The sequence below is a fragment of the Malaclemys terrapin genome, chromosome 12 (assembly GCF_027887155.1).
Source record: "Malaclemys terrapin pileata isolate rMalTer1 chromosome 12, rMalTer1.hap1, whole genome shotgun sequence".
In the NCBI taxonomy this organism is placed as follows: domain Eukaryota; kingdom Metazoa; phylum Chordata; order Testudines; family Emydidae; genus Malaclemys; species Malaclemys terrapin.
Genome location: NC_071516.1, coordinates 10,407,616 through 10,418,058, shown reverse-complemented (window position 1 = coordinate 10,418,058; position 10,443 = coordinate 10,407,616).

Sequence of the window (10,443 nt, the reverse complement as noted above, 5' to 3'; positions counted from 1 at the left end):
AGGCAGCAGGCGCTAGGCTCACTACTTCTTTTTGAGCCATGCTTTTGGTCCTCGTCTGCTTCTGGCAACCCTTACGAGCGCGTAGATGGTAAGGTATTGCAGGCTGTTCCTCTACGTCTTCTTCTGGAGTCAAAATTGACTCTGCGTGGTCCTGAGGTGGTGATTGGTTTGCTGGGGGTGCCTTCTTACACTGCAAAACATGTATCCACGCTGTGATGCTAGACAGTTTAAAAGCCATCTGGATAGTAAGCAGTACCTGATAATTCTTTAACGTCCTTTAAGTCTCTTTACTTCTTTTTCCTTGACTCTGGCTATAACAATGGCCTTCACACCTTATCTTTTTCTGATGCATACATTCCTCATTAACACAAACAGATTGAGAATACAAACAGTAGTATTTGATATCGAGCAAAAAGGCATTGCAAATTAAACCTTGCTAAGTTTTACAATCAATAACCAAGACAATTTACATTGAGACCCAGGCCTTCAATGTTCCTCTAACCTACTTAACATAGACACAATAGAGAATCCTGTTTCTTACTTACTAAACCTTAAAACAAAGAAATGTATATTTAACTAGAGGCCTACTTTGTAATACATATAGGAAACCATAGTAGACACTATAACTTATTCTAAAACAAAAGGGTGACCATAATCAGTCATAAGGATTGTTCTGGTCTGTCATTCCTTTCTGCTATTCAAAAAGGGTGGCTGACAGGATGAAATCAAATCATACATTAATTCTTATGGGACATTATAAAATCCTGCTCCTACATATCCCCCTTTCGACACTAAGATTATTAATCGCCAGTGTCACTTCTTATTTAGTCCGCGTAATAGAAAATACTGGGAGGTGATTTGGGCCTGTGGCTCTAGCTTTGCATACATTTGTTTTATCCAACAGCACATTTCAAACATTACAATTAAACACATACAATTTAAAACCAAAAACAATTAGGATTAGTAACATTAGTATGCCAGTAGTTGTGGGAGACCATTCAGAAAATATATTATACCAATGGTAAGCTGTTATGTCTTTCTGCAGTGGCAATTCTTAACATGTTCCCATTTGCATGTATAATATGAATGGGTCGGTTTCCCACATTGCCTTTTTGTTTGTTTTAGGAACTATGTTACCTTTTTACCTTTTGTAAACACAGTATTTACATTACATTTGTCTCTTGGAAGGTTGCTAACACTTCCATTCTTTTAAAACACTTTTCCCCCAAGAATTAACACATACACATAGCCCATTATACAGTACTTTGGTCTCATTATTTATTTTATCCCACATACAGGATCCTAGTGAGATGTCTTTATTACAGGGCTTTGGAGCAACAGGCATGGATAATCATACCCACTTTTATTTGTTTTTTATTAGGTTGTCCTGTAGCTAATATTAGCTTTTTCTGAAAGACAAAAATAACATTTTTCCTACACCTTTTGGGGTGGCATTTATTATTGCTTAAAATATTCCTTTCTTTTACAAATACCCTTGCTGATTGCAGGCAAAACAAGAGGAATTACCTTCATATTTTCCTGTGTTTTTGTTCTATAGGCAGGCCAGGTTTCAATGGCTTCTATCTTTTAAGAGTTATGGGGAAATTATCCCACTGTTCAGTCATTAAATCCATGAGCTGGTGTACCTCAGTTTTCCCTTTACAGCAGACCAAGTTTACAGTGTCTTTCCTGCTATGTTAAGCTTTAAGTTTGTTTACAGGTAACAGCTGAAAAGTATCATTACCATAAAGGATTTTTCCAAAAATCATACACACTATAGGTTTCAGAGTAGCAGCCGTGTTAGTCTGTATCCGCAAAAAGAAGAACAGGAGTACTTGTGGCACCTTAGAGACTAACAAATGTATTAGAGCATAAGCTTTCGTGGACTACAGCCCACTTCTTCGGATGCATCCGAAGAAGTGGGCTGTAGTCCACCAAAGCTTATGCTCTAATACATTTGTTAGTCTCTAAGGTGCCACAAGTACTCCTGTTCTTCTTTATACACACTATACATTGTTACAGGGGTACTTATTAACATTAAGTTTATTTTAATTAAAGGTATCTTGTTATACCGTGCCTTTTATTTAGACAATTTGTTTGCTGACCAGGTATGTTCTTTATCTGCAACTTCTTTGTGCTGGCAGTTCTCTCACTTCCTTTATCAGTTAGATAATTTGCATCATCACAGGCTTGGCTTTTGGATTCAAAGCCATCAGCAGAGCTCAGAGACTCTGTCTTAAAAGGAACACAATTAACTTTTACCAGAGTTTTGATTACTTTTAACTCTTGCTTCCAAAACACACAGAGAGCTGAAAAAGAAAACACAGTCTATTGTGGCTCCTTTGGAGCCCTAATAGGATTTTAATTAAGTAGCATGTTTCGTTTGCATTTCTTTTACCCCCTCTATAATATACACTGCACATTCCTTCTATACTTTAACTTTTAAAACATTAGCCATATTAATTTTTACATAAGGTGTAACTGTTTCTTTTGTTCTTACAGAGTTTTATGTACCCTTATCAAAGTGACAGTCTGATTACACAGAGCCATCCCAAGGCTCAGTGTTTCTAACATTCAGGGCCGGCTCTAGGCACCAGGCACCCAAGCACATGCTTGGGGCGGCACCTGGTAAGGGGCGGCGGGGGGAGCGCGGCGCGGCATTCCGTGGGGGGGCACTCCGGCGGCGCGGCGTGGCGCTGGGGGGGCGGGCTCTGGTTGCGCGGGGCTCAGCGGGGGGGCGGCGCGGGCGCGGCACTGGAGAGGGGTTCTGGCGGCGCTCGGCGGGGGGGGCAGCGTGGGGCTCGGCGCTCGGGGGGGTTCCGGCGCAGGTGCTTGGTGGGGGTGCGGCACAGGCGCGGCGCTGGAGGGGGGTTCTGGCGGCGCTCGGCAAGGGGCGGGGGCGGGCTCCGGCGGCGCGGCACTGGGCGGGGGCGGCGCGGGGCTCGGCGCTCGGGGGGGGGTTCCAGCGGCGCGGTGGGGGGCGGGCTCCGGCGGTGCGGCGCTGGGGGGGGGGGCGGCGCGGGGCTCGGCGCTGGGGGGGGTTCCAGCGGCGCTCGGCGCAGGGGGGGAGCGGGCTCTGGCGCTTGGCGGGGGGGTTCGGGGGCGGCGCTTTTTTTTGCTGCTTGGGGCAGCAAAAAAGCTAGAGCCGGCCCTGCTAACATTGCTTCTTTTTGTTTTGTACACCTCACCCCTGCTGTTGCTTCAGAGGGGCACTGTTTTTATTCTTTTACTACAGCTTTCATCCGCTATTTTGTTACAAAAACAAACAAACAAACAAAAAGAATCCAGAATTTCTCCCTATTCTTTTGATTTTGACTGTCCTGCTGCAGTCATGACTCGGTCTTTATTTGAAAACATTTAAATTTTGTAAAGAATCAAGTTACCCCTTAAGGATTAACTACCAAATCCCAAAGCCAACCAACACTGATTACCTGTGCTGGCAAAAAGGTCTGTCAGTTTTGCAACTTTGAATTAAAGAATCAAATGGATTTTAGTGGCATTATAAACAAAACAAAACCAATTTATCTTAAACCTACAAAGCAGGAGTTTTACAAACCTCACATATTTCCACAGACAGACAGATACATACACATTTTCTTTTCCTTAACATCCCTTTTACTCTGCTTTGTTTTTACATAGCTGTACATAGATTACATTCCCTTTATACATTTGGGGCAGTTAAGTTCCAATAGAAAACCCCCTATGTTATTTTAGCAAATCTGACTAAATTGTTTATAGTTAAATGATTTTAATTAGATAGTCTCTTTACCTGGATTATTTACAGACATTCTTTTGGAAAAGGGTCCATTTTTCCTTTAGAATGGCTGCAAAGAAACCAAGAATTATTTTAACAAGGTTCTTAACATTTTTACAAGGTTTAACTGCTTAATTCTCTCCAGCCTCTGTAGAGTTAACTTTTCACACTCTTTCCTTAAATCACTTGTTTATCTCTCAAAATGACATCTTTATCCACTCAGATTTTACCTACCTATTGTTCCAGGGGTTCTTACTTGCACTTACTCCTGACACTATGCCCTTAGGGCTTCCAACCTGGTTTTTTTTTTTTTTCAGTTTCTTTATCTGTTGCTTGCCTGCTTATCTGGGCCCGATCCTGCTTTTTCTAATGAACCATTTTTGTGAGTGATATTGTGGTCATTTCACAATTTTAAGGAAAGGGACCAGGAAGGGTGGGGGCTAGCTGAGGAGCCCACCCTCCTTAAAGAATCAGTTTCTGAGGCAGACAATGAAGGGGAACAAAACAAGGGGCTTTTTATCCTTTTTACAATGAGATGGGAGTATGGAGGGGGTTGGGATCGATCCAGGCTTTTTGTTGTTGTTGTTTTTTTTTTTTCCAGAGAACGGGGTAAAGGGGAGCGCTCAGTCTGGTGGTGGGAGAGGAGGCTTTTAATAAAGCTTTTAACGTATTATTTGAATATATTTGAGAGAGGTGTGTTTTGATTTTGTCCACCTACGATTTGCCTCTTCCCACCACTGCAGAAACAATTAATCTCTCCTTTAGCCAATTTAGTTTTAGGTTAGCCGAGTTTGTCTTTTAAGATGTCTACTCAGTCTTTGTTCCAAGATTTTAACAGTGGCCACTGAGTTTAGGGATCTCCCTGAGTTAGCCTAGACCATTTTCCCAGAAATTTACAGGAGTCCGGACCCTTCCTAAAACTGAGCCGGCGTTCCTTTAGGGAACTGTCCTGACTTAGATGTCTGGTTACCAATACAGGAGGACTTTACACACACCAATCACACAAGAAGGAAATTCGGGTTCGTCAGAGCGATGCCCGGTGCAACACACAAAAGGAGCCCGTAGGCTACTGCCTCAATCGCCCTTGCTTTCACACCAAGGGTTTTACCCAAGGTGCGGTGCGGCTGCGATTGTGCAGATTTCACTCACTCAGACAGTGGGGACAGGAACCCCTTGGTCAGCCGATCCCCGGACGGAGATGGCACCCAGACTCAAACACTCCACAGGAGGATGGATAGACACAGAGACAGGACAGTCCTCAGTCCGGACAAAACACAGAAATAATTGCCTGACCAGATTCCTGATGTCAGATCCTGGGATCCCTACCAGAACAGAGTGGGAACCAACAGGTTCGATGGCGTAGACCTCACTGTGGTCATGCGCCCTTCTGTTCAGGAGGAGGACCGCTTGGGCCAAATGCCCAGGTGCTGGCTGCCACGGTCATCCTACGAAAATGGTCAGGAATCACCCGGCCCCAGTGAAGACGGTTGCCATCTCGATGGAACCTCCAAATTGTCTAAGTTAGACCACTCTGTTTTACTAGCACAGTGCTCTGCTAATACATTCAGATAATGTGAGCCCCAATGCAAGATTCAAACAGTCTTATTTATACAGATAAAAGGGTGCGAACTAAACAAAGGGACAGAGAGAGCAAAATTGTAAAATTTGCATAGGGCACAATATGCATATCCTGCTTCCTTATTAACTCTTATCGATCTAAGGCTAATGCTTCACCAATTGCCCTTAAGTGGGCAAGTCATTAAGCAGTTAATGTCTGCTTTCCTGCCCCCTGGCTTGCAGCATTTCTCATTTCTACTTAAAGGTACATACAGCATTCTTTAATTCATTCTATTTCTTTAATATAATTCATTTCACTTTCACACAGTGAACCCCAAGAATCTGTAATTGCAATTGATGGGTTCTATAGCAAAGTAGATATAATGGCTGTTCCTGGAATTTGCACTGTGTTAAATGAGAGAGCCCTTATTGTTATTTGGTCACCCAATTAGTGAACAATTAAACGAATGCCCAAAGAATTTGTTTTGCCACTGGAAATTTTACCTGCATAAAAATTATTCCAGTGACTAATAATGTGACCTGTACCTTATCGTAATACACCCCTTCTTATGCCATTAATATCAATGACTCCCAGAAGTACATAAAGGTGTTTAACCAACAGATGTGGTACAGTACTACACCAAAGTGAGATGTATTAAGATATTAATGGACTGTGATTAACACTACATTAGGGACTGTTAAATTTTCATTGCCCTTATCCAGTTTTCAGATCACCTCTATATACCCAAATTGTTCAAAGGCGGGGCTGCCATTAGATTAGCACAACTGAGGGCTTGGGTTATTTCCTCTAGAAAGAAGAGAGACTTGACCGGATCCCTATGGGATGGGGCCAATAGTGCAGCAGCAGTTTGGAATATTTTTAAGAACCAAGAACATGATGAGAAATTGGGGCAACTAGAGAAGGCCACTAGTCTTATTTCTGGGGCACAGCTAACCCAGGTACAGGCTAGAGTTGGTGAGTTACATGTTATAGTGTTCCAATGACAATCCTGTCCCAGCACAAATGTACTAGCGTCCCAGTGTAGGGGCCTTCTGCAGGGATCTGGATTTGTCCCTTTGTTAAGTGAGTTACACATATAAGTGAACAAACAAGACTTTAAAAATCAGCACCACGTACTAAGATGTACTGACCTATACACAGCAAACAGTAGTATGAAGACACAGTCTTAGACGTGAGTGCAGTGCTGTTTGCTGGAAAGAGGGGCTGCATCTCTCATTCTAGGGGTTATGGAATTAGCAAAGTGAGGTTCCATATGAAGCTGAAGGGGGGAGGATTTTTCAAAGGCAGAAAGGGGAGTTTGGGTGCCTAACTCTTTGACCTCTTTGAAAATCCCATCCTGAAAGAGCAGAGCAGATCAACGCAGAGTCTGGTGCTGTTCGGGACCTTCCCCTCCTCCCCCCCGCCTCCACATACACACACCTGCTTGCAGAAGTTGGCTCAGCATGGGTAAAATTACTGTGTGCAAAAATACCCTTTGATCATGAAGAAAGAGCAGATTTTTGCCCTTTGGTATCCCAGTATTAAACCACTGATGTCAATGAATTTGTATGGCTGTGAGGTCAGAACTTGTCCAAGTACTATGAATTTTTTTGCTGTAGGATTGTCACCCCATCTTGTCATTAGGAAGCACGCCCATTTAAGGCCTTTCATTTACTGCATACAGATGGGTTGCTTAAATGGGTTTATCATAATAAAGTATTTCACATGAGTGTTACAAACTAAATACTAAGATCTCTCTCTCTCTCTCCGTGCCCACAGCAATTGTGTGGTACAGAAAATACTGTTGATTTTGTCACAGAAGAAAGAAAAGCAAACATTAACCAGGACTGTGCTCTTGCAAGCCAGGACAAGCATTTGTGAGCTAGATTAATGGTTGTCTTAATGGAGTTTGAAGATTTTTAGAAGACCTGAAAATCCAGCTACTGGATGAAATACGTGTTTGGGGGCAATTGGGCCCTTCAGAAGGGAACATTTGCTGGCTGAAGGGCAGGACTGTAATACTTTTTAATTGGTGTAACTCTTTCACATTTTGTTTCCTGGACAGGTGTACCCCACCCATTCTTTTGGTCCCAACACTGATCTCATGTTCCAGCTATACCCAGACACCTATTAATCTAACTGATGGCCACCCCAGGGCTTTTAGTTGCAATGATTCCTGGTAGCTGAGCCTCCATCTATCTTTCCCCCCGACTGAGACTTGATGTATATCCCCATCCCAGGGATGGCCTCCTTTTGAGTTTAACAGAAAGTCAAACTGATGAAGACTCATTGTTATTTTCTAATATTTTCTACTGATTTCTGCTGAGGTAACTATTAATATTTATTCATACAAGGAGTAAATAAAAATGTCAAGCATACCAAGATGAAGCTGAAGTCAATATTTACCTCAAGGAAAATGAATCCTTCTCTTTTGCTGAAACAAGAAGTCTCTTGAGGTTTTGTTAGAAATGTCAGAAAAATTAGAAGTCTAGCGATTGTTGAGATTAGAAGAAGCTTGCCAACACACTCCCTGTATTATCAGTGGTAAAAATGTAACATGTTTTCCACGGAAATTACCAGTGGTAAAAATGTAACAGGTTTTCCATGGAAATTAGCAACCTCAAGGGGACAGGAAGATCCAGAAATGCTATGATTTACCTGAAAAATCATTTTTACAGGGCACGTTGCAGTCAAAATGCTTTTAACCATATATGTGACCTACTTTATTTTAAATGTCAGTATTATTTTCATCAAGGAAGTAAACCACAGAAAAATAATGACTCGCTTTTCTAGGAAGGGAATCTTTTTAAGAGTTTGTACAGTGCTTAACATAATGGAGCGCTAAACCTTATTATGGCTAGTAAGCATTGTCACAATACAAATAATAGTTGTTTTCAATAAATCACATATCAAGCTGTTTTCTTGCCTGTGGCTTGGTCTACACTAGGGTGGGGGTGTCGATGTAATATATGCAACTTCAGCTACGGGAATACTGTATCTTATTCTGACTTACCTCCCATCCTCACGGTGCGGGATCGACAGCCGTGGCTCCCCCGTCGACGCTGCTACCGCCGCTCGCTCCGGTGGAGTTCCGGAGTCGACACGGAGCATGTTCGGGGATTGATATATCGCATCTTAATGAGATGCGATATATCGATCCCCGATAAATCCATCGCTACCCGCCAATACGGTGGGTAGTCTGGACGTACTCTTACTCAGCCATCACATTTGAGTTTCTTTGGCAAAAATCATAATGTGCTGGAATAAATGGCAGGACAAATCATTATGTTTGTTAAAAATTCAAATATTATTGCTTGCATCTGAACTATTCAGTGCCTGTTTTATTTAGTTACTATTCAGATTTTCTCTTGTATTTTACATGATTGTGACAGAGTGCAGGGAGTGAATAGGTGAGCCTGCAGTGTGATTACTTAGATGCTAATTAGTGCCCCAGGAGACACTGATTGGGGGTAATAATCTGATCAGCCTATTGGGCTGGATGGGGGAAAAACTTAATTGGCCCCATCAGTGCCAGGCTGATAAAAGAGGCACAGGAAGGAAAGGAACAGGGCTAGCTGAGTCTAGTAATACCAAAGGCTGAGAGTTAGGAGATCTCTATTCCCCTCAGGTCTTGCTGAGAGGGTCTGAAGGTTGGCAAATATTGTAAATAGGCAGGAGCATGGGGGACTGTGGTGATACTGGTGAAAGGGAATTGAAATAAAATTTCATGGAGAGCACACCCAGGAGAGTCCACACAGTTTCTGCAGGGAAAAGGACATGAGCACAGAAGGGCCCCTGTTATAGTGATGTTACAAAAATTGTTTATTTATTTAACAGTTGAGTTAAAGTATTTCAAAAGTTGAAGCACCAAGGACTTCCTCATTATTTGTATTGGTGCCTTATGTATCTCTGAAGTGCAACACAATACTGGCATAGTTTATTGCTATGTTGCATACATTTATGACTTAATCAGTCATTTGAGCGAAAGAGATAACCTTCTATTGGGCAGCTAAGAATATAGTTCAAGAGAAACGACCTTAAAACCCCGTGACATCACGTCATGTTTGTCTAGCTTTTACAAAACAATAACTGACATTATTTGGAAATCAAATTTCCAAAGAACTCTGTGGCGGAAGATACCTGTTTTCTTCTGTCACTGATGTTTAACTACAATGTGCAATAAAGTGAGCAAACACTTGGCACTAGATCTACCTGAACTAGTAGTTATGACTTGTTTTTTTATCCATTTTCATTTAACAGTAGTCGAATTCCTGTTTGATAAGAAATCTGCCAAGTCAGACACATCTGCTCATAACCCAGAACAGCTCTAACTACCACGGAACTGTGGTGAACTAGGTACTGAAGAACTACCTGCTCCTTATGAGCCATTGTGTGAACTTCTTGGGGACAGTCCAATTGCTATGTAACTGCTGAAGGCCCAAGTCTGTGTCCCCCGATTAGCACAGTGCAGAATCCTCCATGCACAAGTCTCCCGTTGTTCTGTGCAGAATGGATGCTCAAACACCTCGATGGCACCATTTCCCACATCCCTCTGCATCTCAGTGGAATCCAGGGTCTGCAATAGAGGGGAAGGGGTGGCGAGTGGACAAGCAGGAGATGGCAGCAGTAGAGGAGCCTCTCCAGCACCATGGAGATTCCTTGGGAAAGACAATACAGCCCTTTTCTACAGCCTCCCTCATGTCTTGGGGTCAGTCATAGCCGGGGGAGTCTCTGTTAATACAGCTCTAACGAAGCCATACTGCCAGGGAGCTTTTTTAGTTAAAAAACTATTTTTTGCCCATGGAAATATGGCCTGGAGGAGCTGCCAATAGCCAGCACCGGAAGGCTGATCACTATCCTTTTATGCTGAAATGCACAAGTGCTTATTTCAAATCACAGACAGATTTTTGAAATCTTCTCTCAGCTACGCTGTTCAGATGGCTTCTGTACCTTTTTTCCCCCTTTGATAATAGTCCTTTGACTTACACAGTACCTTCCACCTGAAGGCCTGAAAGTAGGGTAGAAAGGGTTTTTTTTTAGCTGAGCATTAAGTAACTGTATCCCCCAAATTACTAAATTTATAATCTATGGAAACAAGAAATGGTTAAGCCAAATCTTAATAACTGTCTGT